General features: G+C 36.2%; 1 pseudogene; it reads left to right on the top strand.

Annotated features, from left to right (window-relative positions):
- The first annotated feature begins 15,078 nt into the window (after positions 1–15,078).
- Positions 15,079–16,664, top strand: LOC100609359 (DNA repair protein RAD52 homolog; annotated as a pseudogene).
- The last annotated feature ends 4,771 nt before the right edge of the window (positions 16,665–21,435 follow it).

Here is a 21,435-nt window from a genome sequence, read left to right as displayed (position 1 = left end):
CCACGCTTGGCTAATTCTTTTGTATTTTGAGTAGAAATGGGGTTTCACCATGTTGGCCAGGCTGGTCTCAAATTTCTGACCTCAGGTGATCCTCCTGCCTCGGCCTCTCAAAGTGCTGGGATCACAGGCATGAGCCACCATGCCCAGCGTTGGATATTAGACTTTGTGGGATGCATAGTTCGTAAATATTTTTTTTCCGATTCTGTAGGTTGTCTGTCTCTGCTATTGATAATTTCATTTGCTGTGCAGAAGCTCTTTAGTTTAATTAGATCCAAATTTTCAATTTTTGTTTTTGTTGCATTTGCTTTTGAGGACTTAGTCAAAAATTTTTTGCCTAGGCCAGTGTCTAGAAGAGTATTTCCTACTTCCTACTTTTTTCTAGAATTTTTACAGTTTTAGGTTTTATATTTAAATCTTTATTCCACCTCAGGTTAATTTTTTTTTATACAGTGATAGGTAGAGGTCCAGTTTCATTCTTCTGCATACAGTTAGCTGGTTTTCCCAGCACCATTTATTGAATAGAATATCCTTTCCCCATTGTTTATTTTTGTCATCTTTGTCAAAGATCAGTTGGTTGTAGGAATGCAGCTTTATTTCAGTGATCTCGACTCTGTTCCATTGTTTTATGTGTCTATTTTTGTGCCAGTGCCATGTTGTTTTGGTTACTGTAGCCTTGTAGTATGATTTGAAGTCAGGTAGAGTGATGTCTCCAGCTTTGTTGTGTTGTTTAGGATTGCCTTGGCTATTTGGGCTCTTTTGGGGTTCCATATGAATTTTAGAATAGTTTTTTCTAAAAATGACTTTGGTAATATGATGGGGACAGCACCAAATTCATAAATTGCTTTGGGTAGTATAGACATTTTAAAAATATTGATTATTCTAATCCATAAGCATGGGGTTTTTTCTATTTCTTTGTGTTGCCTATGATTTCTTTCAGCGGTGTTTTGTAGTTCTACTTGTAGAAATCTTTCACCTCCTTGATTAGATGTATTCCTAGGTATTTTATTTTTTGTTAATTGGAATTACAATTTTGACTTGGCTGTCAGCTTGAATGTTATTGATGTATAGAAATGCTACTGATATTTGTATGTTGATTTTTGTAGTCTAAGACTTTACTGAAGTCATTTCTCAGGTCTATGAGTCCTTTGGTGAAATCTTCAGGTTTTCTAGGTATAGAATTATATCATCAGCAAAGAGATAATTTGACTTCCTATTTTCCTATTTGGATGCCTTTCATTTCTTTCTCTTACCTGATTGCTCTGGCTAGGACTTCCAGTACCATATTCAATAGAAGAAGTAAGAGTGGGCATCCTTGTCTCGTTCTTAGGTGGAATTCTTCCAAATTGTATTCGTTCAGTATGATGTTGGCTATGGGTTTGTCATAGATGGCTTTTACTATTTTGAGTTATGTTTCATCAATGTTCAGTTTGAGGGTTTTACCATGAGGGGATGTTGGAGTTTACTGAATGTTTTTCTGCGTCTATTGAAATAATCATACAGTTTTTGTTTTTTATTCTGTTTATGTGGTTTATCATATTTATTGATTTGCACATGTTGACCTATCCTTGCATCCCACTAATAAAGTTCACTTGATCGTTTCACCACGATGAATTAACTTTTTGATGTGCGAAGGCTGGATTCAGTTTACTAGTACTTTGTTAAGGATTTTTGCATCTAGGTTTATCACGGATATTGGACTGAAGTGTTCTTTTTTGTTGTTGTTGTTGTTGCATCTTTGCAAGATTTTGGTATTAGGATGATATTGGTTTCATTGAATGAATTAAAGAGGAGTCTCATCTTTGAGTTTTTGATATAGTTTAAGTAGGATTGGTGCCAGCTCTTTTTGTACATCTAGTAAAATTTGGCTATGAATCCATCTTGTCCAGGGCTTTTTGTAGTTGGTAGTTTATTTTAATCAGTGATTCAATTTCATTACTCATTATTGGTCTATTCTGGATTTCTTGGTCTATTCTGGATTTCTGTTTCTTCCTAGTTCAGTCTTGGGGGATTGTGTATTTCCAAGTATTTATCCATTTCCTCTAGATTTTCTAGTTTGTGTGCATAGAGGTGTTCATAATAGTCTCTGAGGATCTTTTGTATTTCTGTGGGATTGGTGTGATGTCACCTTTGTCATTTCTGATTGTACTTATTTGAATCATCCCTCTTTTTTTCTTTATTAATCTAGCTAGTGATCTATCAATCTTGCTTATCCTTTCGAAAAACCAACTTTCAATTTGTTGGTCCTATTTGTTTTTTTTTTTTTTTTGGTTCTCAATTTCATTTTGTTCTGCTCTGATTTTTAGTTATTTATTCCGCTAGCTTTGAATCTAGTTTGTTCTTGTTTTTCTAGTTTCTTTAGGGGTAAGGTTAAGTTGTTCATTTGAAGTTGTTCTATTGGGTACTCGTGGACACAAAGATGGAAACATAAACACTGGGGATTCCAAAAGGGGGAAAGAGGTGAGGGAGTTGGGGAAGGATTGAAAAACTACTTACCAGGTGCTATGTTTTCTACTTGAGTGATAGGATCACTGGAAGCCCAAACCTCAGCATCAGGCAAAAAAGAAAAAGGGAGGGAGTGGTAAATTTTATAAACTGGCAATTCAGAGAAAATAATACTTGAATGGCCAATAAGCATATGAAAGTATGGTATATATTTCTTCATAATCAGGGAATATAATTAACATGACAATAATATACTATTACTGAACTCGCATCCATTGTGGGTTTACCAGAATTCATGCTCATTCTATACAAACACACCTAAGACTCTAAGAGTAAGTGGGGACTCTGAGAGTCCATGCTATTAATTTAAACCAGAACTTGCTTCAAACAAAGAAAGTAATCCAAATAACTAATCTAAAAACACAAATATCCAAAGAATGCTATCATATCCTTTCTTATTCACATTACTTCCCTGTGTTAGCTAAAGTTTACATTAAAAAATATATATATATATACATATATATATTTTTTTTTCAGACAGAGTCTCGCTCTGTCACCCAGGCTGGAATGCAGTGGTGCGATCTTGGCTCACTGAAAGCTCTGCCATCTGGGTTCACGCCATTCTCCTGCCTTAGCCTCCAGAGTAGCTGGGACTACTAGGCGCCCGCCACTGCACCCGGCTAAAATTTTTTGTATTTTTAGTAGAGACAGGGTTTCACCATGTTAGCTAGGATGGTCTCGATCTCCTGACCTCGTGCTCTGCCCGCCTCAGCCTCCCAAAGTGCTGGGATTACAGGCATGAGCCACTGCACCTGGCCTGAAATATTTCTAAAGGAAAAGATAGAATAACCTAAAGTTTCTTTTTCTTTGAGATATTTCTTATTCATCAGTGAGTCAAAGATAGAATGTTGGCAGAATGTGTGTGTGACAAGAAGTGAATAGAGCAATTTTTTTTGTATTTCAACTGTTCAGGCAGGAATTAAACACATATGCATACACGAACTACAAAATACTGGTAATTCTGCAAATGAGTTAAATACACTTATTAAAACTGGCATTGCATAATATCAAGTTGAATAGTTAAATTTATGCTAATAACTTAAAATTTTTCTTAAAATGATGATTACCCCTATTGGGTATCATAATTAATAAAATTACTTCAAAAGGAAAAGCTTTATATATTAGTATTTTCAATGGAAATCTTTCCTGCTTTTGAGCAAGAGGCCCACATTCATATTGCCCTGAGCCCCAGACACAATATAGCCAGGCTTGTTAAAATCTGAACTATTCTAACTGTGACAAAAGTTTATTTTCTTATTTATTCAACCAACCTAGAGCTTTTTATCTTTCCACAAGCACCAAGTTTCAGCTGTTACTGAGAAATTGGAGAAGGGGGAGGGGAAAGCAACCAAGGGAGATGAGTAAGCAGTATAACACAAAATTAATGCTGAAAGGCTGAAGTCATCGACCTGTTTAAGAGTAGGTTAAATGCATTCATTTACATCTTGGCGTTATTGTAACAAGGACGTGAACACACCTTTTGATCTCATATCCACTACACCCCAGTGGGTGTGTAGTGAGATACTCATGGCACTTCTGTTGCTGCGCATGGGGATACCCCCTTTTCCCCCATCTACATCTTCCTGTCCTGTGTCATACCTGCTGTGGGGGTTAACAGATAACCAACCTTACTCCCAGCCTAAAACTCCAACATCCAGGTAATTAAACATTTTGTGTTTCAGGCCGGGCACAGTGGTTCAGACATGTAAGCCCAGCACTTTGGGAGGCCGAGGCGGGTGGATCATTTGAGGTCCGGAGTTTAAGACCAGCCTGGCCAACATGGTGAAACCCCACCTCTACCAAAAATACAAAAAATTAGCTGGGTGTGGTGGCACACACCTGTAGTCCCAGCTACTAGGGAAGCTGAGGCAGGAGAATCACTTGAACCTGGGAGGCAGAGGTTGCAGTGAGCCCAAGTCGTGCCACTGCACTCCAGTCTGAGAGACAGAGTGAGACTCCATCTTAAAAAAAAAATACTCTGCATTTCAGTTAAATATTTCTGGTTCTTTTCAGAGAGGGAAGTTTGCTACATCTGTTCATGTTCCTCTCCTTTCTTCCCTTCTACTTAGTGAGCAGGTCTCTTCTTGGGTGTGCCTAACCCATCACAAACTTGGGAGCTGGGAGAAAGGGGACTTCCCAGGGAGCAAATGTAAGGATCGAATCCTGGCCCCTTACAAGTCCTGTCTAGAAAGTGACTCCATTTTGTCTTTAAGTCATGTCACTCTTCACCACAGTTGAGACAAACTTGGGGCTGTTTCCCACCTCCAAAGTTCTGTGCAGCTCAAGAATGATTACCGAAGCTGTCTCAACCACAGAAGAATTTGAAAAATTCCTATTGAGTGGTAGAGAAACTTATGATCCCCCTGTGACACTTCGTGCCCCACTGTCAGCCTGGTCAGTGTTGAGACACCTACCTGGGAGCCCCACTTTAATAGGAGAGGAAGAATACCGGCCTCACTGGCTGTGCTTCAAGGTGGCTCTGTTGCCTGGATCCCAAATCGCGGTTCAACATTAGCATTCAAGAGCTTCAGGGTTCCAAGCACCACACTATTGCCCCCTGGTGGATGATAGAGTAAAGTAGCTTTTCCAGGCTGAACAGCTAGATGGAATATTTCTTCAAGTTTGGTTATTAATTTGATACATGAATCGCAGTAACTGCCTACTCTAACCTACGCTCTCTCTAGAACAGTGAAGTATTTTGCCATAGACCAGACAGTTTAGACCCTCATTTAACTGGCAGTATTTCTCAATCATCAGCAGTTTCCACAACTTATCATTTATTGATGTTTCTACTGTCCACTGTAAGTCTACTTCTCCAGTCTCTGGCATGCTACTTTTTGAAAAAACAAAAAAGTCCCAAATAGCAATTACTGAACACCACAAGAGCCGCTAAGTATCTAGGGGATCCAGTACCCAGCAGTGGGGCTGGCCAGAAACTTCTAATTATAAGAGCAGTTAAGTCACCAACTTCCTCTTTCCTTCCATGAATGATATCGATTTCTTCAGAACTAGGTGAGTGTGGAGTTTGGGTAAAAAAAATGAATGTTCAAGCATTCTCACTAACTAGATAAATCTAAAGTCTCCTCCTGCTAGAAAACAACCAGATACTAGAAAATTCATGTAAAAAATACACTTCCTCATCTGAAAAATTGTATCTACCAAAAACTACTCAATAGCATTCTTAAAGGATAAATTTTCTCAAAGGAGAAATTTTATAAATTTTTCACTTAAAAATCAGTATTGAGAAAAAAGATAACTACTATAAACACTTCTATTCAACATGATGCTTGGGTTCTTGCACATTGAGATACCCCTTCCTAGCCTACCTATATTGTCCTCTTTTAGCACAGTAAGGGAAGAAAATAAATAAAAACAAATAAGGATTGGAAATGAAGAAAATGAATTGTTTATTCACAGATGATATTAAGATACAAATATTTTTAAAGAAATTATTTGAATTAATAATAATAATTCAAGGCTCCACGCACCACACTATTGCCCCATGGTGGGTGATACAGTATTACTGTCCACTCTATCCATCACTGGGCAACATGTCCATCACTGGGCAACATGTCCACCACTGGGCAACAGAGCTAGACCCTGTCTCTGAAAAAAAAAAACACAAAAAACAAAAATCAATCCCTTCTCTTTTTCATAGTGTCCTTTTTCACAATAGTTCCTATTCCTTTTTAACTCTAAGTATTTTGAAAATCTTATGTTAATTCTTTTTAGATTAGTATCTGCAATTCTCAAGGTCTTAATTATCTTGTTTGTTGCATTTGCTGATGCTCAGCTAATTTATTTTGTGTGTCATTTCTATTTTTTATTGTGAGATAATCTCCAGAAGGAGTTATTATTATTATTGTATTCCTTTGTCATGAAAGTATCTTAGAGAATAGTTTTACACTTGTTTCTTCTGGAACCCAATAGATTTCAAACATTCAACTAGGTTTTTATGTTATGTTCTCCGCTGTGAGTTCCCGAGCCATGAAGTACTACAAATGTATACCCCATATCTAAGTGTGGTACAAACTTGAGGTTATAATTTCTAATACATGACTTCTTTTCTACTGAAAACACAGGACAAATAAAAACATTTTCACTCTTTCTCCCAGTCAAGGGCAGAGTTTTTCTGGTCCCCCTTTAACAAATAGGGCAGTACATCCAAGATCCAACATTTATCCAGCAGTGTCAGTTCCATTTTCTGTATCTTCTCAGGACTGAGGCCATGTCACCTGCTCTAAGGAAGCATTAGAATCCCAGCAGAAGCTTCAGTCTGGTTACAGTCTTTGCTCACTGCTTTAGTTTTGATTTTTCTCTTTTCATCTGGTACACAGATTTCTCTTTATTTTGAGCTTGATTATATATTACAAATGTTTTAAGTGTATCTTTTATCAAACATTTTTATGGGTTATATTATGAAGACCTCATCTATGTTAATGTAGATCACCGTGTTGGTAGAAGTTTCATCAATGAATTTTCTTTTTTAATATGTTTTAATACTCATTCAGTCTTTTGAATGCTAGTTTGCCTTTAATTTTAATGTTTTGAATCCTTCTTATAAAATAAGATATATATACAGGAACAAAGAATAATGCAACAAACACAAATGTCCCCACTACCCATCTTAAGAAAAAAGTGCTAATAGAGGTTATGCCACTGAGTACCTACCTCAAATAGGATACCCTTCTCTTCTTCCCAGCAATAACCCTTTTCATAATTTTGGTATTGATTATTTCCATATATTTCTTTCTTCTTTTACTACATTCTTAAATAGTCTTAATGGCATGGTTATACATATTTTAAACTTTATGTATATATAAACTTCATATATATCTAAACTTTATATATATAATATACATATATATTATATATTTATATTTTTATATATAAACTTTATATGTATATAAAGTTTAAAATATATATATACACATATATGTGTGTATGTGTGTTTGTGTGAATGCATATAGTACCACATTAAGTTGCTTCATTTTATTCAACACTATGTTTTTGGATTCAGTCATGTTAAAATATGTAGCTCTGGCTCACTAATTTTCACTACTGTGTAGTGTTCCTTTTTATGACCATTTCACAATTATTTATCTATTCTCATAGGCTATGGTTTGAATGTGTCTTCCAAAGTTCATATATTAGAAACTTAATACCTAATGCAACAGTGTTGAGAAGTAGAATCTTTCAGAGGTGATGAACAGATGCCCTCATGAATGGATTAATGCTGTTATGGGAATGGGTTAGTTACCATGGGAGTAGTTCCTTATAAAAGAATGAGTTTGGCGCTCTCTCTCTTTCTCTTTCTCTCTCTCTTCTCTCTCTCGCATGCTGTGTCACCATGCAATGTCCTCCACCGTCTTACAATGCAGCAAGAAATTCTTCATCAGATGCAGATCCTTAATCTTGGACTTGCTAGCCTTCAGAATTGTGAGCCAAATAAACTTCTATTACTTGTAAATTACCCAGGCTGTGATATTCTGTTATACTAACACAAAACACTAAGACCTCACATCAACAGATATCTATGGTATTTCCAATATTTTGCTACTGCTGACAATGCTGCTATGAACGTTTTTGTGTATATGTACGTGAATTCTACAGGAGTGAATATACTGACTTGTAGAACATTTGCATTTTTAGCTTTACTAAAAATTGACAGATTTCTGTAAAGTTGTTATATAAAATTTACATTTAGTGCCTCCTCTATGTATTGTAAACATCTTACAAATTCTCCTTCCCTTTTGTTTCCCTCTCAATACCTTCCACATGAATTACAGACGCTTTACTAAACTCTTTCTCCTGTTCTGAAGTCCCAACTCCCAAATCTCTGCATGTTCTTATCAACGTTCTGCAGGTCTTTTACTCTCATAGGCTGAAACTCTTTAGGATAGCAGGAGTACTTGGTTGGCTTCAACACCTTCCATTTGCCCTTGACCCGTGAAGGTAAAGGTAAACATCCCAGCCACCTCGTAAGTAAAGATTTTTTTCTCCTTTTCTAACTCATTTTAATATAGGAAATTCTCTCACGAATAAAATTATTTAAATTCTTACACAAGTGACTTCCCAAGTTAATATATAAATGTGTGTGTTCTCTTAGGTATAGTTTTGTATGTTCATTTCAACATGTATTCTAGAGGAAATATGAATTCTTTTGTTTAGTATACAAAGGGACTTACTCTGATACAAAACTTCTGGGCTTCATAGCTGACCTTCAAAGGGAGAACACAAAACTCCTGAAATTATATACACTATGTGTGTACATGCATTATGTGCATTTTGCTTGGGGGAAGGTCTACAACTGTTGTCAGATTTTCAAATAAGCCATGACCTCATAATAATGTATAATCAACTTTCCACCTATGTAATAAATTTCAGGTACATATGGATGAGGTCAGCCCCACCAGAGCCTAATGGGTACACAGGGTATCTTGGCACCTTTCCCTCACTGTGAATAGCCCCTTTGCATAGTCTGGGCCTATTTCTTCAGGGAAACTATAGACTATGGGTTACAATTAAAGTATCTTTCTGGTCTATAATGTTATCATGTATATTATAAATTAATAACGATGTCTGCCTTTGTAAATGTTTCCAGTTTAAAGCCACAGATACATAAAACTTGTAAGAAGACATTTCTATATATTGTTCTAATCAACTGAAATAATTTGAAATGGCAAAACATTCCTTTATATATAATACATATCCTATAGACTTTTAAAAACATTAATTTAATACATATCTCTATGGGGCTTCAAGGAAATTGTTGTTCACTATTAGGAAAAAGGAGAAAGAATAGGCAGAATGCAGAGAATGGTTAGGGCATTTGAAACTACTCAGTATGATAGTTTCAAACTACTCAATATGATAGAATGTAATGTAATGAATGATAATGTAATGATAGATACACGTTGTTATACATTTGTCCAAACCCGTAGAATGTACAACACCAGGAGTGAACCCTAATGAAACTATGGACTTTGGGTGATTATGATGGATCAATGTAAGTTCATCAGTTGTAGCAAAAGTACCACTCTGGTGGGGGATGTTGATAATAGGGAAGGCTATGTATGTGTGAGGGTAGAGGACATACGGAAAGTTTTTGTACCTTTTGTTTAATTTTTCTGTGAACCTAAAGCTGCTCTAGAAAATGAAGTCTATTTTACAAAAAACATGAAAGAATATTTTTTCACTTCAGCTGATCACTAAGCATATGCCTTTCTCAATTTACTATAGAGAATGCATTTATGAAGATCCTGCTAATATATTCATGGAATATGAGGCATGCGTCCACCCAAATTCATTGCTAAATTTCTGAATTGATAGAGTAAAGTTGCTAACAACAGAAATGTTTGTATTGACCAAGCACTGTGGTTTGATTAAGTTTGCTCATTTATTTTATAAATTTGCTGTAAAGCTATTAGAAGAGTTTTATTACTCAAATTATGAGGCTGAGTCAGAGTGGCCTTTTAAATCTATAAATTAATTAGAACTCTATTTCTAGAGCACTGAAAATATCTACCCCTTTCTTTCAATGAATATATTTCCTTTCTCTATTACAAATAAATTGTGATTTAGTTCATAATTTGCCTAGTTTGCCATTATTCATCTATATAGTACTTGGACAGATCAGCAAATATAATTATAAATTTACTTCACTATCCACTTCTGGGTAGATGAGAGAAGCTTATATATGCTTGTGATAGAAGAAATTACCCTTCATTAAAGCATTTTCTCCATTCAATACATTTAAACACATGCCCAAGCAAGGCTATAGTTCTCACCTATTTGTATTCTCCATGCAAAATTCTTTTTGCTTTCTTTATAACTTCCATGTGGGAGTTACCTCAGCCCAGCATTTCTGCTTTCTCCTATTTTTTTTCTTTTTGGCCACCACTTTGTTCTTTCTACTACTTTATCATCATTTTCTTGATATCCTTTCTATAAGGCATTTATCAGTTCATTCTTTTTTTCCATCTCTAATCCTCATATGCCAGGTTCGATTGTTTTTTCTAACTCCATTCAGAACCAAATCTGACTGTGTCCATGTTGTTGGGCAGAGCCTACTCCACCACCTTCACTTATCAGTCATAGCAATTGGTCCAGGTATAGGTACAAGACCATAGCTGAATTAATCTGGAAAAAGAAAGTTTTCTTTCTTTCGGGGTTTTCTAGGTTGGTAGTATTTAAGACTGGAGCTCATGGAAGCCACCTTGCCACACAGGAAGAGATTGTCTGAGGATGATGCCACCACACAGAAAAGAACAGAGCAAAGAGAGTAAGAGAGGCAGATTCTAAAGATATTTTTGAATACCTAGATCCAGTTATGCTTGATCAATCCCTTGACTTTTCATTTATATGAAAGCAATGATATGCTTTGACCACTTTGAATCATGTTGGTTTTGTATGAAGCATTCCAATATCTTATTTTGTTTTAAAAATTTTTATTTGCATTCAATAAGATATTCCTAACAAAATCCTACATTTGTGTCCATTAGAACAAGATTGCTTTAGTTAAGATACACCAGATTGCTAGAAATGGAAACCAGTTTCAATCTTGTCTAAATTTAAATAGGTATTTGTTTGCTCATTTCTATAAAGTTTCAGAGGTAAGCTAGGCTCAGGCACGGCTGAGTTCCAGAACTTCAACTACTAGTTTTCCATATTCTAGTTGTCCACCCATTCCTCTTTTCAGCTTGACATCATTCTCTCCCCTTGACAGGTTTTCTCCACGTGGAGATAACGTAACATCTGGCAGCTCCAGAACTGCATACCAGTCACATTTTTATGATCTTTAGATAAAAGGTTACGCTTCCTCCAGCCCCAAGTACTCTGGTTATCCCTTCATAACTACCCCTGAAAAAAAAATCATGTGGCAAATATATAGAGTCTGTGACTGACTAGCCCTGAGTTACATGCCCACCTCTGAAGTCAGAAAGAAGCTTCTTGCAATTGATGATCTCAGTAGCACCCCATGAATTTGGAACAGATGGAAGTGGTAAGGAAGCAATTTCCCAAGTAGAAACACAAGAGGTGTAAGATTTCTGTGGAACACACCAAGTTGCCCACTCATGTTTATCTCTTGTCCTTCTCCAAACCCCACTAAAATGAAGGAATAAACTGATTTTTAAAAAATTATGGGATTGGAGGAAGTAAAGGGTGAGAGAGCTCAACACAATTCTGGAAGGCAAAAAAACAATAGAAGAAGAGAACCAATCATGTTGTTGGAAGATGCCAAAGCCTAAGGTGTGGTCAGAGAGTGACATCTGAAAGGACTTTGCATCACCTGGCATGGCTGCGGGTGGAGATAAGGTGAGGAGCTGTAAAAAAAGATATGGGTTGAAGTTGTGTGGAGTGGTCAATCCCCCCTGACTGCTGATAAGCAGAATTTCAGAAGTCTTTAATTCCCATGCAGCAGATACCTTCAATAATGCATAGTCAGGAGACTGGGATTCTTTCTCTATAGAATTTGAATGAGAAACTTTAAGGTCTGACAATCAGACTGGCAGAGGAAGGGGTGGGATATGGGGTTGGTAATAGAGAATTGATTTACAAGCTGCACATAGCTCCTCCAAACCCCATCCTCATTACATCTTTGTGCAGTGTACTGCCTGAACTAGAATATGTGGATATGTCTAGAACTATAAAATCTTGCTTAACTACAATCTTTGTCTGCATCCTCCTTTTAGGAAAATGAGGTAAAAGAAAAACAATAAGCTCATGATATCAGAGAGTTATTTAAAACAAGAAACTGTAGTTCATTCCAGTTTTATGCCTCTAACAAAGCTGCACAGAAATTATGAATATTCTAGGAGATGCCCCAGGCATCACATGATCCTAAATCATCAAAACAACATTGAATTGTGTTTGGCATTTTGTACTTACTGAGCCAGGAAAGTGAAGTGGTTCAATGTAGAAAGGTTTTCTAAACTAATAGTTAAAGAGTTTTCTTTTTTTATTATACTTTAAGTTCTGGGATACATGTGCAGAACATGCAGGTTTGTTACACAGGTATACACATGCCATGGTGGTTTACTACACCCATCAAGCCAACTTCTACATTAGGTATTTCTCCTAATGCTATCCCTCCCCTAGTCCCCCACCCCCCAAAAGGCCCCAGCATGTGATGTTTCCCTCCCTGTTTCCATGTGTTCTCATTGTTCAACTCCCACATATGAGAGAGAACATGCGGTGTTTGGTTTTCTGTTCCTGTGTTACTTTACTGAGAATGGTGGTTTCCAGCTTTGGAACATTCTGGTTAATTGTGATTTTGCTATGTATTGATATTTTATAGCTCCTACCCCTTTGGTCAGGAGCTACCTCCCTATCATTGAATTGATTAGTTATATTTAATAATGTTTAGTGTTTGGATACATTCAGCAATAACACTTGGAAATTTCTTACCAGTTATTTTTAAAGCCTTAATTTGTTTTCTGTTTCTGTTTCTGTTTTTTTACCAGCTATTTAGGATAAGAGAATGTTTACATCTTAATGTAAAAAATAAAAACAGGCATAAATAATGTTTTATGTATAGAAATGCTTTCTTTCATTACTTGGTGCCTGTATCTCTAAATGTTTACATAGCTTCTCTGTCTGTATGATGTTGCTAAAGAAACTATGAGTTAGGAAGGAGAAAAAAAAAGTTGAATTATCTAGTCCCAAGAAGGAGAGAGGAGGTTTCTATAAAAAAATTTGTGTGTTTGTATATATATCTATGTATGTATATGTATGTATATATCTATGTATATGCATAAGGGTATACATCTACATACATAGATATGTATATATATTAATATATCCATGTATATGTATGTATACATATGGGTGTATTTATATATATGTATACATATCTATGTATGTGTATATACACACACCCACACCCATGCATTCTCCTGTCATTATTGTCAAAAATCAGTTGACCATAGACAACTGCCTATATAATATGCGCTGTGTGTATATATATAACTATACAGGAGAAACAGGGTGCAAAGAAGAAAAAAAGAACTTTTTAAAAACCTGTAATTAGAATCATCGAAAAGATAAGAAAATAATGCATGCATAAAATAAGAAAAAATATATAGACTAAGAAAGATTAAGGTTATTAGAAATTAAAAATGTTATCATCAAAATGAGAAATTTTATAAAAGAGTTGGAAGATAGAGTCATGGAAAACTCTCACACAGTAAAACAAAGAAACTATTTTTTTTTTTAAAGAGAGGGATAAAGCAATAGAGTCCAGAGGTTCAAGCTAGGAAGTCCTACATTCAGCCAAGACGAGTTCCAGAAAAAGAGACCAGAGGAAATGGAAGAAGAGAAATGGTCAAAGAAATAATCATGATAAAATTTCCTACAACAGAAGGATATGTCTCCAAGTTGTAAGAGGCCACTAAGTAATTCACACTTAGTAATGAATTTAACAAAAGAAGTGCAACACATATTTTCAAAATTACAAAATATTGTTGAAGGAAATTAAAGAAGATATAAATGAATTTTTAAAATGCAAGATGGCTGTACTCCCCAAATTAGTCTACAGATTCAACATCATCCTTGTCAGACTCTGGGCTGCTTCTTTGTAGAAGGTGACAAGCTGAATCTAAAGTTCACATTGAACTTCAAGGAACCCAGAAGGGTCAAATCAATCTTAAAATAGACTAACAAAGTAGGAGGATTTATTCCTTCTAATTTCAAAGCTTACTACAAAGCAACAGTAATCAAGACAGAGTGGTACTGGCACTAGGATAGACATACAAATCAATGGAATAGAATTCTGAGTTCATAAATAGACCTGTGTGTCTGTGATCAACTGATTTTTGACAATGATGCCAAGAGTATTGAATGAGAAAATAATAGTCTTTTCAACAATTGGTGCCAGTGCCACTCAATAGCTACATGCAGAAGTATGAAGTTAGACCCTTACTTTATATCTTTAAAAAAAATCCAAAATGGACCAAAGACTTAAACATAAGAGCTAAAACTCCTAGAGGTAAAAATAGGCATAAATTTTCATGACCTTTTATTTAGCAGTGATTTCTCATATCACCAAAAGCACAAGAAATTAAAGAGAAAAAAGATAAATTTGAATTCCTAAAAATTAAAACTCTTGTATATCAAAGGACACTATCAAGAAATGAAAAAACAATCTCCAGAATTGAAGAAAACATTTGCAAATTGTATGTCTAATAAGGATGTAGTACCAATAATACATATTTTAAAATCTCTTATAACTCAACAAAAAAAAGAAACAGGACGCAAAGGACATAAATAGATATCTTTTCAAGGAAGACATGCAAATGTCCAACAAGCACATAAAAAAAGATGCTCATCATCATTAATTATTAGGAAAATGCAAATCAAAACTATAAGACACCACTTCACATCCATTAGGATAGCTATAATAATAATTTTAAAACAACAAAAAATAAGTGTTGGTAAGGATATGGTGAAATTGGAACCCTTGTACTTTGCTGATGAGAATTTAAATGGTGCAGCCACTCTAAGCTACAATTTGACAGTTCCTCAATAAATTAAACATAGAATTACCATAGGACCCAGCAATTAAACTCAGGTTTATACACAAAGTATTTGAAAGCAGATATTCAAACAAAAATGTATAGATGGATGTTCATAGGAGCGCTGTGCACAACAGCCAAAAGGTGGAAACAACTTAAGTGACCATTAACAAGTGAGTGGATAAACAAAATAGGGGAGACTGAGCTACCTGCATGCACTGTGCAGTGCCAGAGAGGTCAACCAGAATCAAGATGTCTGGCACTGAGGAAGCAATTTTTGGAGAGCGTGACAGCCATACTGCTGCTCATGGCAGCTTGGTGTGCTTTGGACAGTGCCAGTACACAGCAGAAGAGTACCAGGCCATCCAGAAGGCCCCGAGGCAGAGGCTGGGCCCAGAATACATAAGTAGCCCATGACTGGAGGAGGCCAGAAGGTGTGTTACATTGAGGGTCATTGGGTAATTAATCTGGCCAATGACATGTTTGGTTACAACGGCAGGGCACACTCCATCACGCAGCAGAATGTGGATTTTGTTGACCTAAACAATGGCAAGTTCTACATGGGAGTCTGTGCATTTGTGAGGGTCCAGTTGTAGGATGGTTCATATCATGAAGTTGTGGGTTATGGTGTTAGGGCCTCAAGTCCAAGGCCTCATCTTTGGAGAAGGCAAGGAAGGAGGCGGTGACAGACGGGCTGAAGCAAGCCCCCAGGAGTTTTCGGAATGCACTTGGAAATTGTATTCTGGACAGAGACTACTTGAGGTCACTAAACAAGCTTCCACGCCAGCTGCCTCTTGAAGTGGATTAAACTAAAGCAAAGAGACAAGATTTTGAACCATCTGTGGAAGAGGCAAGATACAACAGCTGCCAACTGAACATGGCCCTGGGATACCCACAACTTCAAGATGTGACCTCCCCTTGCAGATCAAGCCACGTTGTGATTCAGGGGGACAAGGACTGCAGCTTCCCGACTTCTGAGCTCATCCACTATTGGTGAGAGAGGCCACGTACCAGCAGAAGTTCTGGCAAAAGGAGCTGCAGCAGCAGTTCTGGGAGCAGATGGAGAAACAGCAAATCCACACCTTTTCCCCATCAGTTGAGAAGAGTGAGGAGACTCTTGGAGACAACTCTGAAATGTGGGATGTGACTCCAGATGCAGGGGATGGTGTGGTCAAGCCTTGTCTAGAGAAGAACCACCCCAGACCTCTGACACACCAGCCTTGAACAAGATGGTGACCCAGAACAGGACTCCACACAGCCTTTGCTATCAGAAACCACAAGCAAAATCTGGACCTTGAGACCTCCAAACTTACAGCACTGACCAATGCATAACAGGAAACTGGGAATCTCATAGGAAGGGCCAGGACATGAAGAAAAGGAAACTGGATCCATCTTAACTGAGCCTCTGGCCACATCATTGGACTCTGTCGCAAAGGGACTTTGGAAAACTACTTTTTGGTCATGAAGTTGTTCATCACTCGTGAAGAATTACCTTTATTGCTAAGGATTTATCTTGCTTCATTCTGAACCTCATCAATAGGATCTGACTCAGAGCCCACTGCAATTAGAGCTGAGCACTTTTAAAAACCTCATCCCACACTCTAGCTGGGAGACGCTCTGGACAGATGAAATACCTTTTCTTTGGTCTGTGAGGCTTCCCACTATTTATTTCTAAACTATTATGTTAACACCAATGGACATTTTAGGAATCACCAATGGCTGCTTGCCCTCAAGCAATATAGGCCGGACTTATTACTAACCACCTGCCTCAGCAATTACCTACATTCAATTGCTTTGCATAACCTCTGCCTTCTTTCCTATAGGGTACAAGGCCTTTAATGTTGTCCACGTTAAGCAATGAGGATCATGACAGGAAAAAGGTTGGAGTAGTGCTTTTTACTGCTTTGTATCAATCCAGGCTACAATCTTCATTTAATATAAATAAACTCACTTATGGGTTTATGACATAAAATAATAGGATATATTTATTTAATGGAATATTATTTTGCCCTAAGAAAATAAGGTACTGATATATGCTACAACACAGAAGAACTTAAAAACATGAAAGAAGCCAATCACAAAATACCACAAATTATATGATTTCTTTTACATGAAATGTCCCAAACAGACAAAATTATAGAGATATAAAGTAGATTTGTAATTACTTAGGGATGAGGAGGATAGGGAATAGGGGCTTGAGAGCTAAAGGGTATGGGTTCTCTGTGGTGATAAAATGTTATAAATTTATCTTTGGTGATGGTTGCAGATAACCGTGGATATACTTAAAAATCATTGAATTACATTCTTTAAAGGAGTGAATTGTGTGCTGTGTTAATTATATCTTAGTAAAGCTATTTTTAAAACTTGTAAAGGAAAAAATGGGAGGGCACCAAATACCTAACACATTGACTAGAAAAAGACCCACATCAGTGCACATTAACAGGAAAAGAGAAGACACTACAATCTCCAGGTAAAAACCTTAGCTCACATTAAAAAGATTGTAGGCTGAGAATGGCATTGACTTATAAAAGAGATAGCTTTGTAAGTTAGAAGACAATGGAGTAACACATAAAAAATGATTGATGAGGCAAAATAATTTTCAGTCCCACATTTTTATTTGAAAATGAGGACAGAATGAAGATGTATTCATAACTCAGAGTATACTTTACCTTCCAGGTGCCCTTTCAAAGGGAACCACCCTTCTACTGAAGAATAGACTCCAGTAAACTCAGGAAGTCAAACCAAAAGAGGAGCCAACCCAGTAGTACAGCCAAGAGGAGCCCCAGATCACTGACTCTGCAGCCCATAGTGGAGTGAGAGGGCAGACAGACCTCAACTGGGTATCTTTGTGGAGAAGCTATTCAGTAGAATAGTGGATATCATGGAGCATTTTGAAGGACTCCTTGGGCAGTGTGGGGAGAATACATGGGTAGCAAGTATTATATGTGAAAAAATTTGATAAGGTAAGAACACTGCTGGAAAGGGGGGGAATGTATCATAGTATATATGTATATATACACACATATATACGTATATGTGTGTATATATGTATACGTGTATATACGTATATCTGTGTATATACGTATATGTGTGTATACGTATATGTGTGTATATACGTATATGCGTGTATACACGTATATGCGTGTATACGTATATGCGTGTATATACGTATATGTGTGTATATACGTATATGTGTGTATATACGTATATGTGTGTATATACGTATATGTGTGTATATACGTATATGTGTGTATATACGTATATGTGTGTATAGGTATATGTGTATATACGTATATGTATAGGTATATGTGTATATACGTATATGTGTATACGTATGTGTGTGTATACGTATATGTGTATATACGTATATGTGTGTATACGTATATGTGTATATACGTATATGTGTGTATACGTATATGTGTGTATATACATGTGTGTGTATACGCATATGTGTGTGTATACGTATATGTGTGTATACGTACGTGTGTATATACGTATGTGTGTATACCTACATGTGTATATACGTATGTGTGTATATGTATATGTGTGTATATACGTGTGTGTATACGTATATTGTGTATATATACATGTGTGTATATACGTATATGTGTGTATGTATACATGTGTATATATGTATATGTGTATATATACATATGTGTATATACGTATATACGTATATGTGTATATACATATGTGTATATGTATGTACACATATGTGTATGTGTATATACATATGTGTATATGTATGTACACATGTGTGTATGTGTATATACATATGTGTATATGTATGTACACATGTGTGTATGTGTATATACATATGTGTATATGTATGTACACATGTGTGTATGTGTATATACATATGTGTATATGTATGTACATATATGTGTATGTGTATACATATGTGTGTATGTACACGTGTATATGTGTATATATACACATATATACACGTGTGTATATATGTGTATATATACATATATACACGTGTGTATATATGTGTATATATACACATATACACGTGTGTACATACACATATCTGCGTGTATGTACATATATGTACATATGTATATATACACATATATACACATGTTCATACACATATGTATACACATACACATATGTCTATATACATATACACATATACATATATGTGTATACATACACACATATACATATATATGTATATACATACACACATATACACATATATGTATATACATACACATATATACACATATATGTATATGTATGTATATTTATATATATGATTTTGGCCCACAATAAATAGTATGTTTATAGTTATAATTAATTTATACTAGGTATAGACTGAATTTTAAAAATACTGACATATAATAGGCAATGGTAGGAGGAGGAGTAAGGTGGTATAAGGGAGCCAAATGCCTAAAATTAATAACTTGAGAAAATAAGTATGTTTGTGATTTAGAAATAAGGACTTGAGAATAGAAGAAACCACTAAAAAAAAGTCAAAAAATTGTCTTTGGGTAGAAAGACATGAAGGGTCTGGGACTTATTTTTCATTTTAAGTTTATGGTACTTTTTAATTTTCCAACCATCTCCATATATTATTGATTTTTATTTCATAAATACTTCAAAAACAACAAAATTGAAAAGGTGATAGGGGTCAGGCACGTTGGCTCACATCTGTAATCCCAACACTTTGGGAGGCTGAGGCAGGTGGATCACCTGAGGTCAGGAGGTTGAGACCATCCTGGCTAACATGGTGAAACTCCATCTCTATTAAAAATACAAAAATTAGCCGGGCATGGTGGCAGGCACCTGTAATCGCAGCTACTTGGGAAGCTGAAGCAGGAGACTCTCTTGAACCTGGGAGGGGGAGGTTATAGTGAGCTGAGATCGCGCCATTGCACTCCAGCCTCAAAAAAAAAAGGTGATACACAAATCTTTTGATACCTGTTTCACTAACCTGAGCTTTATGTTAGAGCTGTGAAGACAAGCTATGTTGACAAACTCCTTTGGTTGGTGTCTATACAGACAAAATTCTAAACACTTAAGGACAAAATGCTTTTGTTGATGCCAGCATTATAATTTCATTGAGTATATATGGCTAAAGTCTTATTTAATTTCACTAGTTCCTTTTCTGTGTTTCTCTGACAAGATTATAATTTAATATTTGTATGATTGCTGGCTCTGCCAGCAAAGCACCTGGGCACTCTGTAGTTAAGAGGGCCCAAAGAATTTGTTAGCTCTCTTGAAATCTTGTGGATTTTTAGGCACACAAATCCTACTTTTAAGAAATCATCAAAGTAATCCTCAATAGACTAGGAATTCAGGTCAGAAAATACTTTAAATCCCTCAGACAAAAAAAGCTGTAAATCCTTTAGGTTACTTTGGAGGGTCTGATGTGGGATGATATGTTTAAGTCGGTGAATTGTGGCAAAATTAGAGTTACTTGGCAAATTCTTGCCATGATGCTACACTCTCAGGAGAGGAAGTCCATGCATGCTATATTATATTCCTCGGAAAGCACAAAAAAATAATGATTTCTTTCCATTACCCTGATCCTTTCAACATCCTGTTCCCCAGAAACCTCTGTAAAAATAAACAGTTGCCCTCTGGATAAATGACCAGACCAAAACAATTTGGCCAAAAAATTTTGAAATCAATACTTCTCATCTTTTTACCTCTAACTCCTCAGCTCTTTTAAGCTATCTTAGCCCAACTGTTCTCAAAAAAGAACTTTTCTTGAATCCAATACTGATTTTGTTGTTGTTATTCTATATGATTGACTGAGTTTTTTCCATTCAACTTACTTGACTATCTGATTACGGCAAGTAAAGCAACTATTGATTTGGTTACCTGCTTACCTAATCTCTGTGTAAGAAACCTTAATGGAACCTGAATTTAATCATTCTTTTTTTTTCTTTTTTTTTTTTTTTTGAGACAGAGTCTTGCTCTGTCACCCAGGCTGAAGTGCAATGGTGCAATCTTGGGTCACTGCAACCTCTGCCTCCCAGATTCAAGCAATTCTCCTGCCTCAGCCTCCCAAGTAGCTGGGATTACAGGCACCCACAACCATGCTCAGCTAATTTTTTTTTTTTTTTTTTTTTTTTTTTTAGTAGAGACAGGGTTTCACCACATTGGTCAGGCTAGTCTCGAACTCCTGACCTCAGGTGATCCACCCTCCTCAGCCTCCCAAAGTGTTGGGATTACAGGCGTGAGCTACTGCATCTGGCTGTCATTCATTTTTAAATATTATTTCTTTATTTAAGAAATACTCCATGCATACACACAAGCCTCAGGGATGTAACCTGGATTCTAGCTGAACTAACAATTTTAAAATAATTTTTGGTCATAAAATACATATTGGTCCATCTGTAGTCCATAAGGGCCTATCCTTATCCATAAGGGCCCTTAGCCATAAGGGCCCATCCTCCTTCCC

This window comes from Pan troglodytes, chromosome 13 (genome assembly GCF_028858775.2).
Source record: "Pan troglodytes isolate AG18354 chromosome 13, NHGRI_mPanTro3-v2.0_pri, whole genome shotgun sequence".
NCBI classification, from domain to species: Eukaryota; Metazoa; Chordata; class Mammalia; order Primates; family Hominidae; genus Pan; species Pan troglodytes.
This window is presented reverse-complemented; position numbering and strand designations above follow the sequence as displayed.